We start from the raw sequence: 19,417 nt of genomic DNA, 5'->3' as shown, positions 1-19,417 counted from the left end.
ACCCTAGCAAAGCGAAGTGTAATAAGCCTAAACAAAGCCAAACAGGTTGTTTTGTGTTCCAACTACATAGAAAGAAGAATCTTGGATTTCGCTTATTTCAAGTCGTTTTCTTTGGTGTTAATGCACATTGACCCAGAAATCGCAAAGTGTGTGTAATGAAACCAAAATAACACAACACCGTCTTTTTGCTTCAATATGCGTAGAGAGAAGACGAATAAGCTTTGATTGGTCTTATTTCAATTCGCATGGTGTTTTTTGGGTGTGCACCAGAATCACCCCCAACCAAAACAAAAAGGTCCTTTGGGTTCCATCTACATAAAAAGAAGATGATAAAGCTGTGATTGGGTTATTTCAAATTGGGGTTTTTTTTTGGTTTAGAATGCACATTCACCCAAAGATCGCAGAATGACATGTTTCTTATCAGCGGAAATCAAGGATAGGTGTTTTGGTTCCATCTCTATTGAAGGAGGACAAATAAGCTTGGATTGTTCTTTCAGTGGTCATTCACCCTGACCCTAACCCTAACCCTAACCCTAACCCTAACCCTAACCCTAACCCTAACCCTAACCCTAACCCTAACCCTAACCCTAACCCTAACACTAACACTAACACTAACACTAACACTAACAATAGCAAAGCGAAGTAAAATAAGCCTAAACAATGCCAAACAGGTTGTTTTGGGTTCCAGCTACATAGAAAGAAGAATCTTGGATTTTGCTTATTTCATGTCGTGTTCTTTGGTGTTAATGCACATTGACCCTGAAATCGCAAAGTGTGTGTAATGAGACCAAAATAAAACAACACAGTCTCCTGGCTTCCATATGTGTATACAGAAGACGAATAAGCTTTGATTGGTCTTATTTCAATTCGCATGGTGTTTTTGGGGTGTGGACCAGAATCACCCCCAACCACAGCAAAAAGGTGCTTTGGGTTCCATCTGCATAAAAAGAAGATGAGAAAGGCCTGATTGGGCTTATTTCAAATTGCTGTTTTGGGGGTTAGAATGCACATTCACTCAAAAATCGCAGAGTGAAATGTTTTTTATCAGCCCAAATCAAGCATAGGTGTTTGGGTTCCATCTGAATAGGAAGAGGACGAATAAGCTTGGATTGTTCTTTCGGTGGTCATTCACCCCAACCCCAACCCTAACCCTAACCCTAATGCTAACCCCAACCCAAACCCTAACCCTAACCATAATCCTAACCGTAACCCTAAACCAACAACAACAACAACAAATCCGTTTATTGTGAGGACCATGCCTGTACACAAACATCAACACAACAATAGTTAAAAATATTAAAATTCATTACATACTATGCCAACAAAACCTTCATCCCACAAAATAGAAAGAGAGGGAAAACCAGCAATGAGTTAAACAGACGATGAAGGGGTCTTTACATTGTCATCCATAAATCTTTCCCTGGCTTTCATGGCCTTCATCACAAAAACCGCTACCACATGGGTCAGTATAGTTGCCTGACATCCCAGTTCTGATTTTAACTGTGGTGTCTGAATGTAACTCTCTAAGTATTTTGAGAATCATAGAATCATAGAATCATAGAATCATAGAATCATAGAATCATAGAATCATAGAATCATAGAGTTGGAAGAGACCACAAGGGCCATCGAGTCCAACCCCCTGCCAAGCAGGAAACACCATCAGAGCACTCCTGACATATGGTTGTCAAGCCTCTGCTTAAAGACCTCCAAAGTAGGAGACTCCACCACACTCCTTGGCAGCAAATTCCACTGTCGAACAGCTCTTACTGTCAGGAAGTTCTTCCTAATGTTTAGGTGGAATCTTCTTTCTTGTAGTTTGGATCCATTGCTCCGTGTCCGCTTCTCGGAGCAGCAGTAAACAACCTTTCTCCCTCCTCTATGTGACATCCTTTTATATATTTGAACATGGCTATCATATCACCCCTTAACCTCCTCTTCTCCAGGCTAAACATGCCCAGCTCCCTTAGCCGTTCCTCATAAGGCATCGTTTCCAGGCCTTTGACCATTTTGGTTTCCCTCCTCTGGACACGTTCCAGTTTGTCAGTGTCCTTCTTGAATTGTGGTGCCCAGAACTGGACACAGTACTCCAGGTGTGGTCTGACCAGAGCAGAATACAGTGGCACTATTACTTCCCTTGATCTAGATGCTATACTCCTATTGATGCAGCCCAGAATTGCATTGGCTTTTTTAGCTGCCGCGTCACACTGTTGGCTCATGTCAAGTTTGTGGTCAACCAAGACTCCTAGATCCTTTTCACATGTACTGCTCTCAAGCCAGGTGTCACCCATCTTGTATTTGTGCCTCTCATTTTTTTTGCCCAAGTGCAATACTTTACATTTCTCCCTGTTAAAATTCATTTTGTTTGTTTTTGCCCAGTTCTCTAATCTGTCAAGGTCGTTTTGAAGTGTGACCCTGTCCTCTGCAACCTTTGGCAAGATGGCAAACATTGCGCAGGAATCGCAGGTGACTGCAGCTGTTCCCTCCCCTTCCATCTTGAGATCGTGTCGTTGGGGGTGGCTACAGAGGTCCTCCATCATAAAAAGCTTGAAGACAGGACAAATAACTTCCCCCACAAAAAAACCCTAGGTCTCCCCCAACAAACGTTTGAGACTAGCTCCCCTAATTCTAAAAGATGCGTATAACTTCGCGCGCCGCTGCCCTGCAAACTCTGATAAGAAGTCGTCTATCAATATCTGTTTCATATAGTTTTTGCCATAATTTGTCCCTACAGATTGAATCTAAAGCGGATGTGAGATCTACAAAAGCCACAAAAAGTTTGCTCTTATGTACCTTTGTATACTTATCTATCATTGTCTGTAGTACCAAACAATGGCCTGTTGTACTATGGCCCTTTCTAAACCCTGCCTGTTCCGGATTAAGCAAGTTAGAGTGGTCAGCCCAGTCAACCAGTTTATTTAGCAGGTATCGAGTATAAAGTTTATACACAATGTCCGGGAGACTTATGGGGCGATAGTTTGAGGGGTCTTGGGGGTCTCCCTTCTTATAGATGGGGGCTACCAGGCTCAGTTTCCAGTTTTCTGGGATTTTGCATGTATCATTTATTGCTGTAAAAAGTTGGGCCAAAATAGCAGCCCACCACTAGGCATTTAATTTAAGCACCTCAGGAGGAATCATATCTTCACCGGGAGCTTTGCCATTCTTGAGTGCTTTAATTAGCTGTAAACATTCTGATTTGGTAACAGGATCCCAGCCCATTAATAGATCGTTTTTAAGAGGAGGAAACTGGCTCGGTTTAGCAATGTTTGGAGCTGTATATAGCCGGGAAAAATGTTGGTACCATAAGTTAGATGAAATACTGTTGGTTACAATTTTCCCTTTGGGTGAAACTCCCTGAGCAATTATTTCCCAGAACTTTTTGTCGTCCCACAATTTGATCGCTTTGTCAAGTGCCTCCCATTGTTCCTTTCTGTAGAGGGATTTCTTAAATTTTAGAGTATTTTTATAATGAGAACGCCACCTGTGCAGGTTTTCCACTGAGGACAGGGTCCCTTCCTGTTTTACCTTATTTTGTAATTTCCTAAGCAAAGATCTTAGATTCCTACAGTCTTTGTTGAACCAGGCCCTCGAGTTGTTTTGTTGTTTGGGAGGGTTGGAATTCGTGAGTAGTGGGAAGAGCGACTCTGAGACCTGCTGAAATGTTGAAAAGGGGTCAGAATTAGATGAGATACACTGGTCTCTCAAGGCCAGTAAGTCTGATGAATGCAGGTGTAGTTTGATTTTAGATTCCAGGTCGCTGTTCCATTTACGCCTACGAAGGGCCAGAGTTGGAGGTGGGTCTGCACAGTGATTGCGGTATTGCGGATCCTCCAAACCACGGGGAATTAGTGAAACTGATATAGGAAGATGATCACTCTCAATTCTATTGAAAGTCCTGAAGCCCTGTGACCTCTCCAAGAGTTTTGGGGAGACTAGGATATAATCAATAACGCTCGCACCTCTAGGTCCAAGAAAAGAAAAGAAACCCCCTGACCTGTCCATATGGGTACCATGCAAATTATACAAATTATGTTTGAAGGCAGTCTCCATTAATGTAATGCCTGCCTTATTCAAGACCTTATTGACAGAGGACCAGGGAATAAACCAATCTGCCTCTGGCAGGAACTGGGATTTAGAGCAGTACGTATTAATGTCATTTCCTATCCTGGCGTTGAAATCACCTGCCAGCAGGATATCCATGCCAGGTGTCAGGGCTGCCTCAGGTCTCAGCTCACAAAAGACCAACGCCAGGTTCTTCTTATATACAAGGATGTTTATTGCAGTTCATTATTGGTTCCACAACCGAGGCGCGCAGCCCCGCGTCTCTTAGCCTAGACGTTTGAAGTCCCCTCTGAATCGGTCCCGCCCCTACACCAGCTTAAGAGGCTTGTGCTAGTCCACCTCTTCCTGTCTTTCCTTTTCCGCAGGGTCTTTCTGCCCCCCTGGGTTCCTTCCCTCCTGCTCTCTCCTGAAGCGGATTCCTCAGATGCCTGTTCCCCCCTCCTTCGTGCTTTGGGGCCAGGCTCCTCCTCCGGGCTCTCTCCATTTCCGCGCGCCTCCACATTTGAACTTGGCGCGCGTTCGCTACCCCTGACCTTCCTCTTGACACTTACACTACTCCCTGTACTACTCTCCGCCTCTTCCGGCAGGACGTCCTGCCCCGATCTCCTTCCCCTGTCTCCTTCCTGCTCCGCTCCGTGTGTCACACTGGGAACTCCACTCTCTTCACTTCGTTCCTGCTGGGAAGCCGGCCCCGATCTCCCACTCCCACTCGGGGTTTCCCTGCTGCTTCCCTGCTCCTGGCAGGTCCCCCCTGTGACCCCCCTTGGCCTGACTAGGGGCGCCCCCTTCTGGGAATCCTCCGATTCACTTGAGAGACTCATGGAAGACCTCAAGTCATTGTCATCCTCTTCCTCACTGTCCTGGGATTCTTCCCCATCGCTCTCCGTCTCCCCCCTCACCTGTGCCTCTGTCCCTGAACCCCTGACATCCATCCCCCCTCGAAGCCCCCCTTCCCCCCTCCCGCTGCTCGGGCGCAGGTTCCGGGGGCTCCGTCGTTGCGGAGGTCGCTGCCGGACACAGGTCGTCGACGTCGATCTCCTCTGCTTCCAGTTCATTGTTTGTGTGCTCGAACCCATGGTCCTCTCCCAACATGTTCACGTCCTCCCCTCCCCCTGTTGCCTGGGTGGGGTCTGCTTGCCAAGGACCCATCCGCCACCTCGTGCGCCAGTCTTCTTCTGGTTGGTCGTCCCACCAGTAAGAAGGGTCGGTGTCCACCCCCGAACACGATCCCCTTGGAGGGCTCGACTCTGGCGTCGTCTCCTCTGCGGAGGAGAACCCTCGGAAGGTGCTGGCGGAAAGTGTGGGCGTAAAAAGCCAATCGTCGAAAAACTGTGCTGGCATGGGCCTGTGTGGGAAAAGGGCATGGAACTCGTCCTTGAGGAGGGGTTCGTCCAAAGCGTAGTCCGGCACCCAACTGTTGGCGCTGGCCGGGGCGCCCTCCCTGGCGAGAAAATATTCTACTCCCTCTTCCCCCCATCTCGAGTCCAGAATCTCTGTGACCTCGTTGATTGGTTTGTCCCTAGGTGACCTCCCCCTCTTGGGCGACTCTCTGCTCGGTTCTGGTGCCGTCCCTGACTCCTGAAATCTGTGTGGGGCCCTGTAAGGGGTGAGCACCGACCTATGAAAGACCGGGTGCATTCTGGAACCTTCGGGGAGGGCCAGTCGAAACGCTACGGGATTGATCCTGGCCTCAACTTGATACGGCCCTAGTTGCCTGTGTCCTAGCTTCTTTTTAGCTAACGACTTGGCCGGCATTGCTTGGGCCGCTAACCATACCCAGTCTCCCACCTGGATGTCTTCCCCCTCCCTCCTGTGTTTGTCTGCCTGCACCTTATAGGCCTGTTTGGCTAGTTCCAAATGTCTCCGTAGCTCGTCGTGGACCTCTTGCAATTCTGCTGCGAAATGGTCGGCTTCCTGTGGCGCCCCCTCCCCCGTCGTTACGAGCCCCGGGAAGGTTCTGGGATGCCGTCCATTGTTAGCGAAGAACGGCGTCACCCCCGTCGACGCGTGCTTCGTGTTGTTGTAGGCAAACTCAGCCATCGGCAGGTAATCCACCCAAGCCGCGGGTCGCTGATTGGCGTAACATCTCAGGTACTGCTGCATGATCGCGTTGACCCTCTCCGCTTGGCCGTTGGTCTGCGGATGTCTCGCCGACGACAGGTTGATTTTGACGTGCAGAATCCCTAGGAGCTTCTGCCAGAAGCTGGACACAAACTGGCGCCCCCTGTCGGACAGAATGGACCGTGGCAAGCCATGCACCTTGAACACGTGGTCGATGAACAGTTTGGCGGTCTGCTCCGCTGTCGCCACCTTCGCGCAAGGAATGAAATGCGCCATCTTGGTGAACAGGTCTACAACCACAAGCACCGCCGTCTTGCCTCGCGAACTGGGCAGATCAGTGACAAAGTCCAGCGCCACCCTCTCCCACGGTTGCAGTGGCGTCTCCAGCGGTTCCAGCAGTCCCGCTGGCTTCTGGTGCACTGGCTTGGACCTTTGGCATGTGTCACACCTGGCGACGTACTCCGCGACCTCCCCTCGCATCTGGGGCCACCAAAAGTCTCTGGCCACTAATTCCGTCGTCTTTTCCTTGCCGAAGTGGCCAGCGCTGGGTGCGTCGTGCAACTGCTGCAGAACCTTCGCGCGGAGATCATCTCCCGGAACGTAGAGAGCACCTTTACGGGTCAGCAGGCCGTCGCGTATCTGGAACTCGTCGTCCTTCGCCGTGCCTCTCCGCACCTCTTCCATTTTGGACTGTGCGAACGGATCCGCCTGCAACGCGCGCCGCACCGCCTCCAGGTCCACGGCGGCTGAAGCGCACGCCCACGCCTGTGGTGCAAAAATGTGCCTGGCTGCCGCCGGTGCCGCTTCCTCGAGATACTGCGGTTTCCTGGAGAGCGCATCTGCTATGACATTGTTGTCGCCTGGGATGTACTCTATCCTGAAATCGAAATCCGCAAAGAACTCCGCCCAGCGTATGTGCCTCTGGCTCTGTAGCTTCGCCGTGCGCCAGTACTCTAGGTTCTTGTGGTCCGTGCAGACCTGCACGGTGTGCTTGGCTCCGATGAGAAAGTGCCTCCATGCCTTGAAAGCTGCGTGGATGGCCAGCAGCTCCCTGTCCCAGATGGTGTAGTTCTGTTCCGACTTGCTGAGCTTCCGGGAGTAGAAAGCACAGGGCCTCCAGTACCCCTGCGGGTCTTCCTGCAAGAGGACGGCCCCCACCGCTCTGTCAGATGCGTCAGTCTCCACCCTCATGGGCCTGCCGGGATTCACGTGTAACAGCTGTTCTTCGGACGCAAAGAGACTCTTAAGTCTTCTGAAGGACTGCTCCGCCTGGTCCGTCCAGGTGAACTTCTTCTTCTTGGAGCTGAGAGTGTCCGTGATAGCTGCCGTCTCCCTGGCGAAACCCCTGATGAACTTGCGGTAAAAGTTGGCGAAACCGACGAACCTCTGGACCTCCTTCCGCGTTCGCGGGCTCTTCCAGTCCAACACCGCGCGGACCTTGGCGCTGTCCATGGCTAGTCCCCTGTCGGACAGCCTATAGCCCAGAAAATCCACCTCCGTCACGTCGAATTGGCACTTCTCCAGTTTGGCGTAGAGCCTGTGCTCCCGTAGCCTCTGCAGGACTTCCTTAACGTCGCTCTCGTGAGCCTCCGGCGATTCCGAGAAGATAAGAATGTCGTCGAGGAAACATACGCACTTCTTGTAGAGGAGTCCCGCTAGCACGTGATGCATAAAAGCTTGGAAGAAGTGGGAGCCATTTTGGAGACCAAACGGCATAACTCTGTATTCGTAGGTGCCCAACGGTGTGAACATGGCCGTCTTCCACTCATCACCCTCTCGCACGCGTATGAGATTGTATGCGCCGCGGAGATCCAACTTGGTGAAGATCTTTCCTTTCCGCACCGTCCCGAGCAGGTCGTCAATCTTGGGCATGGGGAAGGCTGCAGGCTTTGTTTTCGAGTTTATGAAGCGATAGTCCACGATCAGCCTTTTTTGGGGCGTGTCCTTCTTCTTCACGAAAAACACAGGACTGCCCCCTACAGCCTTCGATTCTCGGATGAATCCCCGCTGCAGGTTGTGAGCTATGAACTCCTTGAGCTCCTGCAGCTCGTCCTCGGACATGGAATACAGCTTCGCAGTCGGTAGCATTGTCCCTGGCAAGAGGTCAATTGCGCAGTCGTAGGGCCGGTGGGGTGGCAACTGGTCAGCCTCCTTCTCGCAGAAAACCTCCAAAAACCCCTTGTACTTGAGGGGTACAGCTTGCGCCATGCTGAGCCTCAGCTGCTGCCCTTCCTCTGGGCCCTCCTCCTCTTGACAGGTCTGGATGCAATGCTGCACGCAGTAGGACGAGCCGAAGGTGAGCTGCCGCTGGTACCACGCCATGGTTGGGCTGTGCCTATCCAGCCAACTCATGCCTAACACTATAGGCGTGTCTGACAGGCGGGTGACGTTGAAACTGATGATTTCTCGGTGATTGCCAATCTGCATCACCATGGGTGGCGTCTGTTGCACCACCTGCCCACCCAGCAACTTCCTGCCATCCACCGTGACGACGTTCAAAGGCAGCGTGGCTGGTAGGAGCTCTATGCAATGCTGCTTGACGAAGTGCACCCCCACGAAGTCTGCGTTGCTCCCACTGTCAATTGTAATGGGGACTTCTAGGGTGCGTCCATTAGGTAGTTGGAGAGTTGCAGTGAGCTGCACCACTGGCTTAGGTGGCAGGGGGTCTGTAGGCTGCAAAAGCGCTGGGGACTGCCCTACTGGCTCGCCTGGCTGTGCCCCAGCATTTCTGCTTCCAGCCAGGCATTGTCGTTTCCCTGAAACTGCTCTTCATGTTGTGCTGCTGCAGTTACTGTTGCTAAGGCTGCAGTGTGCTGCCGGAGCCTCTTTGGCCATGTGCGTCCCACTGTCACAGATGTAACACTTCCTGTTCCCTCTAGGAGGCTTTGTCTTGACTGCTCCGGACGCTGGGTCTCCGGCCGCTGACTGAGCCTTTGCACTCCCCAGTTCCATCGGTTCCTCCCCTGCCTGCAGCTGAGGTGAGGGACGCGTACGTCCTGGATCTCTGGGAAAGAAAGGAGGCACTCTAGACGGTGTGTGAAGCTGGCTACCCCCCTCATTGCGCCAAGGGCGTTCTTCATGGCGTACTCCAATGGCAAGCGCCCGCTGCACCACGTCTGCCAGGGTTTTAGGTCTGTCCCCCCTTGCCAGTTCGTCTTTCACAGGGCCAGAGAGCCCCTCCCAAAACAAGTCTCTGACTGCCAGAGAATCTTTCTCCCATCGCAGCACATTCAGCAAGGCGAAAAAGCGAGCATGGTACTGACGTACTGAAGCCTTGCCTTGCCTTAAACCATGCATCTGCTGGCGTGCTACATCCACATCCACGCTAGACTGGAAGCAAGCGTCCATGCATTTGATAAATTCATCAGAGTCCCTTCGAGCAGGGCAATCCTCGCGCCACAGATTGCGCAGCCAAGCCCTCGCTTCCCCATGCAAGTGGGACACAATGAAACCCACTTTCTCCTCCTCATCTTTAAAGTCGTCGCGAAGCAAATGCAACGCATATTCTACGTCTGCTCTAAAACTGGGGTACTGCTTCAGGTTCCCATCGAAGTGGGCTACCAAGTTGCCTCCTCTTCTGCCCAGTGCTACTCCAGCAGCTTTGGCCGCCGGGAACCCCACCTGGCATGCATGATCCCACCTGGCTTGCAGATCTTGGCACCGCTTTTCCGCCTCTTCCCCCCTCTTCTGGGAGATCGCTACCTCAGTGGTAAGCTGGGAGACTGCGTTGCGTAGCTCAGCTATCTGCTGCTCCATACTCATGGCTGCCAAACTTCGTGAGCTTTGCAAAAAAAAATTTTGCGTATCTTTGGGAGGGGACTTACTGTCAGGGCTGCCTCAGGTCTCAGCTCACAAAAGACCAACGCCAGGTTCTTCTTATATACAAGGATGTTTATTGCAGTTCATTATTGGTTCCACAACCGAGGCGCGCAGCCCCGCGTCTCTTAGCCTAGACGTTTGAAGTCCCCTCTGAATCGGTCCCGCCTCTACACCAGCTTAAGAGGCTTGTGCTAGTCCACCTCTTCCTGTCTTTCCTTTTCCGCAGGGTCTTTCTGCCCCCCTGGGTTCCTTCCCTCCTGCTCTCTCCTGAAGCGGATTCCTCAGATGCCTGTTCCCCCCTCCTTCATGCTTTGGGGCCAGGCTCCTCCTCCGGGCTCTCTCCATTTCCGCGCGCCTCCACATTTGAACTTGGCGTGCGTTCGCTACCCCTGACCTTCCTCTTGACACTTACACTACTCCCTGTACTACTCTCCGCCTCTTCCGGCAGGACGTCCTGCCCCGATCTCCTTCCCCTGTCTCCTTCCTGCTCCGCTCCGTGTGTCACACTGGGAACTCCACTCTCTTCACTTCGTTCCTGCTGGGAAGCCGGCCCCGATCTCCCACTCCCACTCGGGGTTTCCCTGCTGCTTCCCTGCTCCTGGCAGGTCCCCCCTGTGACCCCCCTTGGCCTGACTAGGGGCGCCCCCTTCTGGGAATCCTCCGATTCACTTGAGAGACTCATGGAAGACCTCAAGTCATTGTCATCCTCTTCCTCACTGTCCTGGGATTCTTTCCCATCGCTCTCCGTCTCCCCCCTCACCTGTGCCTCTGTCTCTGAACCCCTGACACCAGGGAATTCTAATTCAGCCTTCTCCAAACATAGCTCTAAATCTTCCCAGATTTGTAACGACTGGGGAGGGGTGCCTATGGGAGGGATATATATATTAAAGCAAAGGAAATCTCCTCCTTCACTGCTAGAAATAAGTAAGATTTGTAAATTGTTGCTCTTCACCCACTGCTGTTGCCGGCCCTTGCACTTTAGCTTGGTAGAAACAAAAGTGACTAAACCACCACTAGGTCGGCCTCGGGAATTTGGTTTTATCGCAGGGGTAGCAAAGGCTTCGTATCCCTGTAAAGAAGGGACATGGAGATCTAGACACCATGTCTCCTGTAGACATATAATCTGAAATTTTGTAAGGAAATCCAGAAGGTCGACATCACCCTGCTTAGATAGCCATCCCGCCACATTCCAAGAAAGGATGTGGAAATAGGGTGATGGTGGAAATAGTGGCAGTCAATCTCTTTTCCGGTGGTTTGAGGCTCCTGAGCTGGGCTCCTCCTCTTTCTGCCCTGCTTGGTGGTTCCAGGTTTGAGGTCGCTGGTCCCTAGGTAGGTGTGATAGCTTTAACTAAGGGGCCAATAGGTTGATTTGGCCCAGAGGATCTTTGATGACACTGTTACAAATATCATGTTGTTCAGCTGATGTATCATGATGTTCAGCTGGTTTTTGCAGAGCAAGGGTTTTGCAGACCCGTATAGGCTGTACAGGTAGCAGGTCAACAGCTGCATCTTGCGTCGGTACTGCTAGCGGGTCAAAATTTGACAAAAGCTGTGGATCTTGATTGCGTATTGGGCTTAGAATAATGGAAGCCTCCAATTCCGGCATCGAGGCATATTTCTCCCCTAGTCCTCTCCCCTAGCATGGAAGACGAAGAGCAGACTCCATTTGAGGATCTCTCCCTCATTACAGTCGATCAGGTATATGAAGACGAGCAGCAAAGTCAGTCCTCAGGGAATGTGCAGGCGACCTTGGAACGGACAGCTCACGGAAGAACCACGACCAAACCTAAGAGGAGGCGTGTAGTGGTGATAGGGGATTCCCTACTGAGGGGAACAGAAGCAGTGATCTGTGGGCCTGACAAGATGTCTCGGGAAGTGTGCTGTCTCCCCGGGGCTAAGATCCAAGATGTAACTGAACGACTGCAAGGAATTATAAAACCCACTGACGAATACCCCTTCCTCTTGGTTCATGTGGGAACCAATGACACTGCAAGCAATAGCCTCCAGAAGATCAAAAGAGACTACGAGGCTCTCGGCAGGAAATTGAAGCAACTAAATGCACAAATTGTCATCTCATCTGTCCTCCCAGTTGAACGACGTGGCCCAGGGAGAGAGGGAAAAATCGTGGAAGTGAACAGCTGGCTTCGCAAATGGTGAAAACAGGAACGGTTTGGATTCTTAGATCACGGACTGCAGTTTCTTGAAGATGGACTTCTGGCAAGCGATGGGCTGCACCTCACAACGGTTGGGAGAAATGTTTTTGCCAAAAATCTCAGAAACCTCATCAGGAGGGCTTTAAACTGACTAATGTGGGGGAGGGAGACAGTGCTCCTGAAGGTAGGAGTCTATCAATTGATGAAGATGATCATCCAAATGTCATAGACCAAATGGAGCAAACAGCATGCAGACCTAGTGGTGGGAGGAAAAAATCCTTAAATAAGAGACACGGGGGAATGATTAATGGACTTCAATGTCTGTACACTAATGCGCAAAGCATGGGAAATAAACAAGATGAGCTTGAGCTCTTGGTACAGCAAACTAAATATGACATAATAGGCATCACTGAAACCTGGTGGGATAAGTCCCACGATTGGAATGTAATAATGGGGGGATACAATCTATTTCAGAGAAACAGACCAGACAAGAAAGGAGGAGGAGTGGCGTTATATGTCAGGGATGTGTATACCTGTGAAGAGATCCAAGATTTAGAACCTCAAAGCCAAAGTGAGAGCATTTGGGTCAAAATTAAGGGAGAGAAGAATAACAGAGATCTCATTGTGGGAGTTTACTATAGATCCCCAAGCCAAACGGAGGACATAGATGATGCCTTCCTGGAACAGATGGCCAAGCATGCAAAAGGAAGGGAGATAGTAGTAATGGGGGACTTCAATTACCCGGATATTTGTTGGATGTCAAACTCAGCCAAGAGCATAAGGTCAACAGATTCCTCACTGGCCTTGCAGACAACTTCATTGTCCAGAAAGTGGGAGAAGCAACAAGAGGAACAACCATTTTAGATCTGGTCCTAACCAATGTTGATGACCTGGTTAGTGGGGTAGAAGTGGAAGGATCATTAGGCGCGAGTGATCATGCTCTTCTGAAGTTTACTATACAGCGGAAAGGAGCAGCCAAGCATACTAGGACTCAATTTCTTGACTTTAAGAAAGCCGACTTCATAAAACTTAGGGAAGTGCTGGGTGAGATCCCATGGACAACAATACTAAAAGGAAAGGGAGTTCATGATGGCTGGGAGTTTGTTAAGAGGGAGATAGTAAAAGCACAACGTCAGGCAATACCAATGAGACGGAAACATGGAAGGTGCCTAAAGAAGCCAGGGTGGCTATCTAAAGAACTTTTAACTGAGTTAAGATTAAAAAAGGATGTGTACAAAAAATGGAAAAGGGGGGAAACCACCAAAGAGGAATTCAAACAAATAGCCAGCACGTGTAGACACAAAGTCAGAAAAGCTAAAGCACAGAATGAACTCAGGCTGGCTAGAGAGGTTAAAAGCAACAAAAAAGGCTTTTATGGGTATGTTCGTAGCAAAAGGAAGAACAAAGAAACAGTGGGGCCACTCAGAGGAGAAGATGGTGAAATGCAAACAGGGGACACAGAAAGGGCTGAACTCCTCAATGCCTTCTTTGCCTCAGTCTTCTCCGATAAAGAAAACAATGCCCAACCTGAAGAATTTGGAGCAAATGATTCAGCAAAGGAAACACAGCCCAGAATAACTAAGGAGATAGTACAAGAATACTTGGCTAGTTTAGATGTATTCAAGTCTCCAGGGCCAGATGAACTGCATCCAAGAGTATTAAAAGAACTGGCAGATGTGATCTCAGAACCACTGGCAGTCATCTTTGAGAATTCCTGGAGAACAGGCGAAGTCCCGGCAGACTGGAGGAGGGCAAATGTTGTCCCTATTTTCAAAAAGGGGAAAAGAGAGGACCCAAATAATTACCGCCCAGTCAGTCTGACATCAATACCTGGGAAGATTCTGGAGCAGATCATGAAGCAAACAGTCTGTGAGCACCTAGAAAGGAATGCTGTGATCACCAATCGTCAGCATGGATTTCTGAAAAATAAGTCATGTCAGACTAACCTGATCTCGTTTTTTGACAGAATTACAAGCCTGGTAGATGAAGGGAACGCAGTGGATGTAGCCTACCTTGATTTCAGCAAGGCATTCGACAAGGTGCCCCATGATATTCTTGTAAAGAAGCTGGTAAAATGCGGTCTTGACTATGCTACCACTCAGTGGATTTGTAACTGGCTGACTGACCGAACCCAAAGGGTGCTCATCAATGGTTCCTCTTCATCCTGGAGAAGAGTGACTAGTGGGGTGCCACAGGGTTCTGTCTTGGGCCTGGTCTTATTCAACATCTTTATCAACGACTTGGATGATGGACTCAAGGGCATCCTGATCAAATTTGCAGATGACACCAAAGTGGGAGGGGTGGCTAACACCCCAGAGGACAGGATCACACTTCAAAACGATCTTGACAGAGTATAGCATCTAGATCAAGGGAAGTAATAGTGCCACTGTATTCTGCTCTGGTCAGACCTCACCTGGAGTACTGTGTCCAGTTCTGGGCACCACAATTCCCCGTGGTTTGGAGGATCCGCAATACCGCAATCACTGTGCAGACCCACCTCCAACTCTGGCCCTTCGTAGGCGTAAATGGAACAGCGACCTGGAATCTAAAATCAAACTACACCTGCATTCATCAGACTTACTGGCCTTGAGAGACCAGTGTATCTCATCTAATTCTGACCCCTTTTCAACATTTCAGCAGGTCTCAGAGTCGCTCTTCCCACTACTCACGAATTCCAACCCTCCCAAACAACAAAACAACTCGAGGGCCTGGTTCAACAAAGACTGTAGGAATCTAAGATCTTTGCTTAGGAAATTACAAAATAAGGTAAAACAGGAAGGGACCCTGTCCTCAGTGGAAAACCTGCACAGGTGGCGTTCTCATTATAAAAATACTCTAAAATTTAAGAAATCCCTCTACAGAAAGGAACAATGGGAGGCACTTGACAAAGCGATCAAATTGTGGGACGACAAAAAGTTCTGGGAAATAATTGCTCAGGGAGTTTCACCCAAAGGGAAAATTGTAACCAACAGTATTTCATCTAACTTATGGTACCAACATTTTTCCCGGCTATATACAGCTCCAAACATTGCTAAACCGAGCCAGTTTCCTCCTCTTAAAAACGATCTATTAATGGGCTGGGATCCTGTTACCAAATCAGAATGTTTACAGCTAATTAAAGCACTCAAGAATGGCAAAGCTCCCGGTGAAGATATGATTCCTCCTGAGGTGCTTAAATTAAATGCCTAGTGGTGGGCTGCTATTTTGGCCCAACTTTTTACAGCAATAAATGATACATGCAAAATCCCAGAAAACTGGAAACTGAGCCTGGTAGCCCCCATCTATAAGAAGGGAGACCCCCAAGACCCCTCAAACTATCGCCCCATAAGTCTCCCGGACATTGTGTATAAACTTTATACTCGATACCTGCTAAATAAACTGGTTGACTGGGCTGACCACTCTAACTTGCTTAATCCGGAACAGGCAGGGTTTAGAAAGGGCCATAGTACAACAGGCCATTGTTTGGTACTACAGACAATGATAGATAAGTATACAAAGGTACATAAGAGCAAACTTTTTGTGGCTTTTGTAGATCTCACATCCGCTTTAGATTCAATCTGTAGGGACAAATTATGGCAAAAACTATATGAAACAGATATTGATAGACGACTTCTTATCAGAGTTTGCAGGGCAGCGGCGCGCGAAGTTATACGCATCTTTTAGAATTAGGGGAGCTAGTCTCAAACGTTTGTTGGGGGAGACCTAGGGTTTTTTTGTGGGGGAAGTTATTTGTCCTGTCTTCAAGCTTTTTATGATGGAGGACCTCTGTAGCCACCCCCAACGACACGATCTCAAGATGGAAGGGGAGGGAACAGCTGCAGTCACCTGCGATTCCTGCGCAATGTTTGCCATCTTGCCAAAGGTTGCAGAGGACAGGGTCACACTTCAAAACGACCTTGACAGATTAGAGAACTGGGCAAAAACAAACAAAATGAATTTTAACAGGGAGAAATGTAAAGTATTGCACTTGGGCAAAAAAAATGAGAGGCACAAATACAAGATGGGTGACACCTGGCTTGAGAGCAGTACATGTGAAAAGGATCTAGGAGTCTTGGTTGACCACAAACTTGACATGAGCCAACAGTGTGACGCGGCAGCTAAAAAAGCCAATGCAATTCTGGGCTGCATCAATAGGAGTATAGCATCTAGATCAAGGGAAGTAATAGTGCCACTGTATTCTGCTCTGGTCAGACCACACCTGGAGTACTGTGTCCAGTTCTGGGCACCACAATTCAAGAAGGACACTGACAAACTGGAACGTGTCCAGAGGAGGGAAACCAAAATGGTCAAAGGCCTGGAAACGATGCCTTATGAGGAACGGCTAAGGGAGCTGGGCATGTTTAGCCTGGAGAAGAGGAGGTTAAGGGGTGATATGATAGCCATGTTCAAATATATAAAAGGATGTCACATAGAGGAGGGAGAAAGGTTGTTTTCTGCTGCTCCAGAGAAGCGGATACAGAGCAATGGATCCAAACTACAAGAAAGAAGATTCCACCTAAACATTAGGAAGAACTTCCTGACAGTAAGAGCTGTTCGACAGTGGAATTTGCTGCCAAGGAGTGTGGTGGAGTCTCCTACTTTGGAGGTCTTTAAGCAGAGGCTTGACAACCATATGTCAGGAGTGCTCTGATGGTGTTTCCTGCTTGGCAGGGGGTTGGACTCGATGGCCCTTGTGGTCTCTTCCAGCTCTATGATTCTATGATTCTATAAACCTGATGGTCCCAGACAGAAGACAATCAGGATCACAAGAACTTGCATATGGGAGTGGATTTGGCACAGACTGGAACAAAGGACAATAATCAGCTCTTCCCTCTGGGGGCAGGAAACTGCAAAGTCCCCTCTGTCACCTGGAAAATGACTCATGGGGAGGGGGAGAAGGGAACCAGCCAGGTGACAGGACACTCAGGTTACCACCACCACCCCTCCCTCAACCCCTCCTTTCTGTGATGTATGCATGATGTTTCTGGGGGTGGGCTTGACCTACAGGATGAGAATTTCAAAAGTTTTTATAAGGCCTTGCACACCATTTTTCTGTGTCTTTTCTCTCTCTTGCAAGTGAGGGGAACACCCTGTTGCAACAGTTCAATAAAGGCCAACCCTACAGGCTGCTGTTTTGCTCCAAGTTATCCTGGTTGGTGTCTTTGTTTTGTCCAAGGGAGCCCTCAGATTTTTCCGGTAACAGTTTGGCGACCATGCTCAGGGACACTTGGTCCTCCTGTGAAGGTGAGGGGGGAGATGGAGGGGATCGGGTGCCACTGGGCAACCTTAGCCCAGGGATCCCTTTTTCCTCTCCCTACCTCCTCTTTGCGGGCGGTAATCAATCGTCACCAAAAGCCCAGCCAGGGGGAGCAAAGGCAAGGTCAAGCTGGCTAAAGAGAAAGGATCCCGGGATCCACGAGGGACATCTACGAATGTGAGTATGGTTTGAAGTTAATACATTGGGAGGGGGTGGGAAAGTAACGTCTCCACGACAGCTGGGCTTTTCTTCTTTCCATCTCTGACGTCTTCCCTCGGAGTCGCCTGGAAGCGTCCTAAACTCTATCCTTCCCTCCCCCGATTTCCCTCTCGGACCGGGGAAACCGCGGAACTTTTACTGTTTTTCTGACGTTTTTCCTCGGAGTCGCCCAGAAACGTCCTAAACTCTTTCTCTCCTTTTCTCTTTCCCGATTTCCCTCTCGGAGCCTGACCGGGGAAACCGTGGAAAGTCTCCTTTCCTCTTTCCCCCACGTCTTCCCTCGGAGTATTAGTCTTGTAAGCAGCGCTGAATAAATTCCGAATCCGTGGTTTTTACCGGGTTAGAGAGACCCGTGGTTTCCAGGCTAGTGCCTGTGGTTTTCTGGTAGGCAGGGATTGCCTTTTAGTTGAAGAAAAAAAAATCAAGTACTGATAGAATATTCTTCTCTCTACCCCCCCCTTCTCTGTCCCTTTCTTGTGCTTGTTTTTCTATCTCCTAGTGTAATCTACTGAGCAACCCCCCCTCAGTATTAGAGGGAAAATGGGAGCTCACTCTTCTAAACACCCTAGCTGGACTCCTCCTGGCAACAAAGCTTCCATGAAGCCTTTTTGCCCCAGAGAGGATTCTGATACGCCCCTCCAGTTTGTCATCTGCAACTGGGAAAAATAAAATGAAATAAAATAAAGGGGCAAAATGGTCTTTCCAAGTACAAATTGCGAGACCGTTGTAACTTTTAGTGGGTGGCTTAGGCCCACCACCTGGAACCCAGGGCACAGCGGCCACCTCAGAGATCCTTCAACAAAATCAGGGTGTGAACCCTTAGGGAGAGCTGAACACATCAAATTTGTGTTGTTAAACTATAAACTATAACCTAAAGCTAGAATGTGAAACCGTAAACTTAATGGTGCTCAGAAGGCAGTAGATATAATAACAGCCCAGCCTGAGAGCCCACGCATTAGAGATCTTAGTTTCTCTAAAAAAAATGAATAAGAGATGTACTCAAAGATTTAGAAATATTTAAAGGGTTTGTGTTTACATTGGCTTTGGCATCCACAGACTGTTCTTAAATGCACATAGTTTTAAAATTGCAAGCTTGCTTCAAAATTTTTAAATATAAGGGCCTTAGCAATCTTAAACAGGACAAAAATGAGAATGAAGCGTGCAAATGTTTGTTATTTGAGAGAGGCTCCAAAGAGTCTTCCTCCGAGTAGCTTAAGTGAGGATTATGATTTTAAGTTGACGGTAAATGATGTTTTGTTGCAACTTTTGAGTTTGTGAGCCTACATCCGTGTTCCAGTCTTTTTTTCCAGTATTTTGAAATGTGCTGTGAAGAAACTAATGTTTCTGCTGCAAAAGCCTAGTTGAGCCAACTGCTCTCTCAAGCTAATATGCAGTGTACGTATTTCATTAAGCATATGCCTATGAAAATATGGTGTTCCTTCTAAGAAAATTGTTATTAAAAGGGAGAAGCTTCCATAGCCAGCAATTGTCTATCTGAGCCCTGATACCAGCCTCTATAAGACTTCCTGGCCTCTTTTCTTGGAAAATGCCCCCCCCCCTTGTATCAGTCTCTTTCAGTTTTTTCCCCCTTCTTACTTCTGTGCCAGGTAAATTTACTCCTGAGTAAGATTCCTTTAAAAGGAAACTACGGGGAGGGGGGGCAATCTTTTCTAAAGGTACCTTGAATCTCACTTTCCTATGTGTGGTTGTTTTAAAAAATCTTAATTAGGCTTACTGTTCCTAGGCAAGTTCAGAAAAAATGTTCACTTTTGTATTCCTTTTAATTTTAATTTTATTTTAATTGATTAATTCTATGGCTCTTTTAATCATTTGTGAGTGATTATGTCAATTGAATTAACTATGCTTAATA

Source organism: Podarcis bocagei (genome assembly GCF_964188305.1).
Source record: "Podarcis bocagei genome assembly, chromosome: W".
Lineage (NCBI taxonomy): Eukaryota > Metazoa > Chordata > Lepidosauria > Squamata > Lacertidae > Podarcis > Podarcis bocagei.
The sequence above is the reverse complement of the archived record's forward strand: the minus strand, read 5'-3'. Positions refer to the sequence as shown.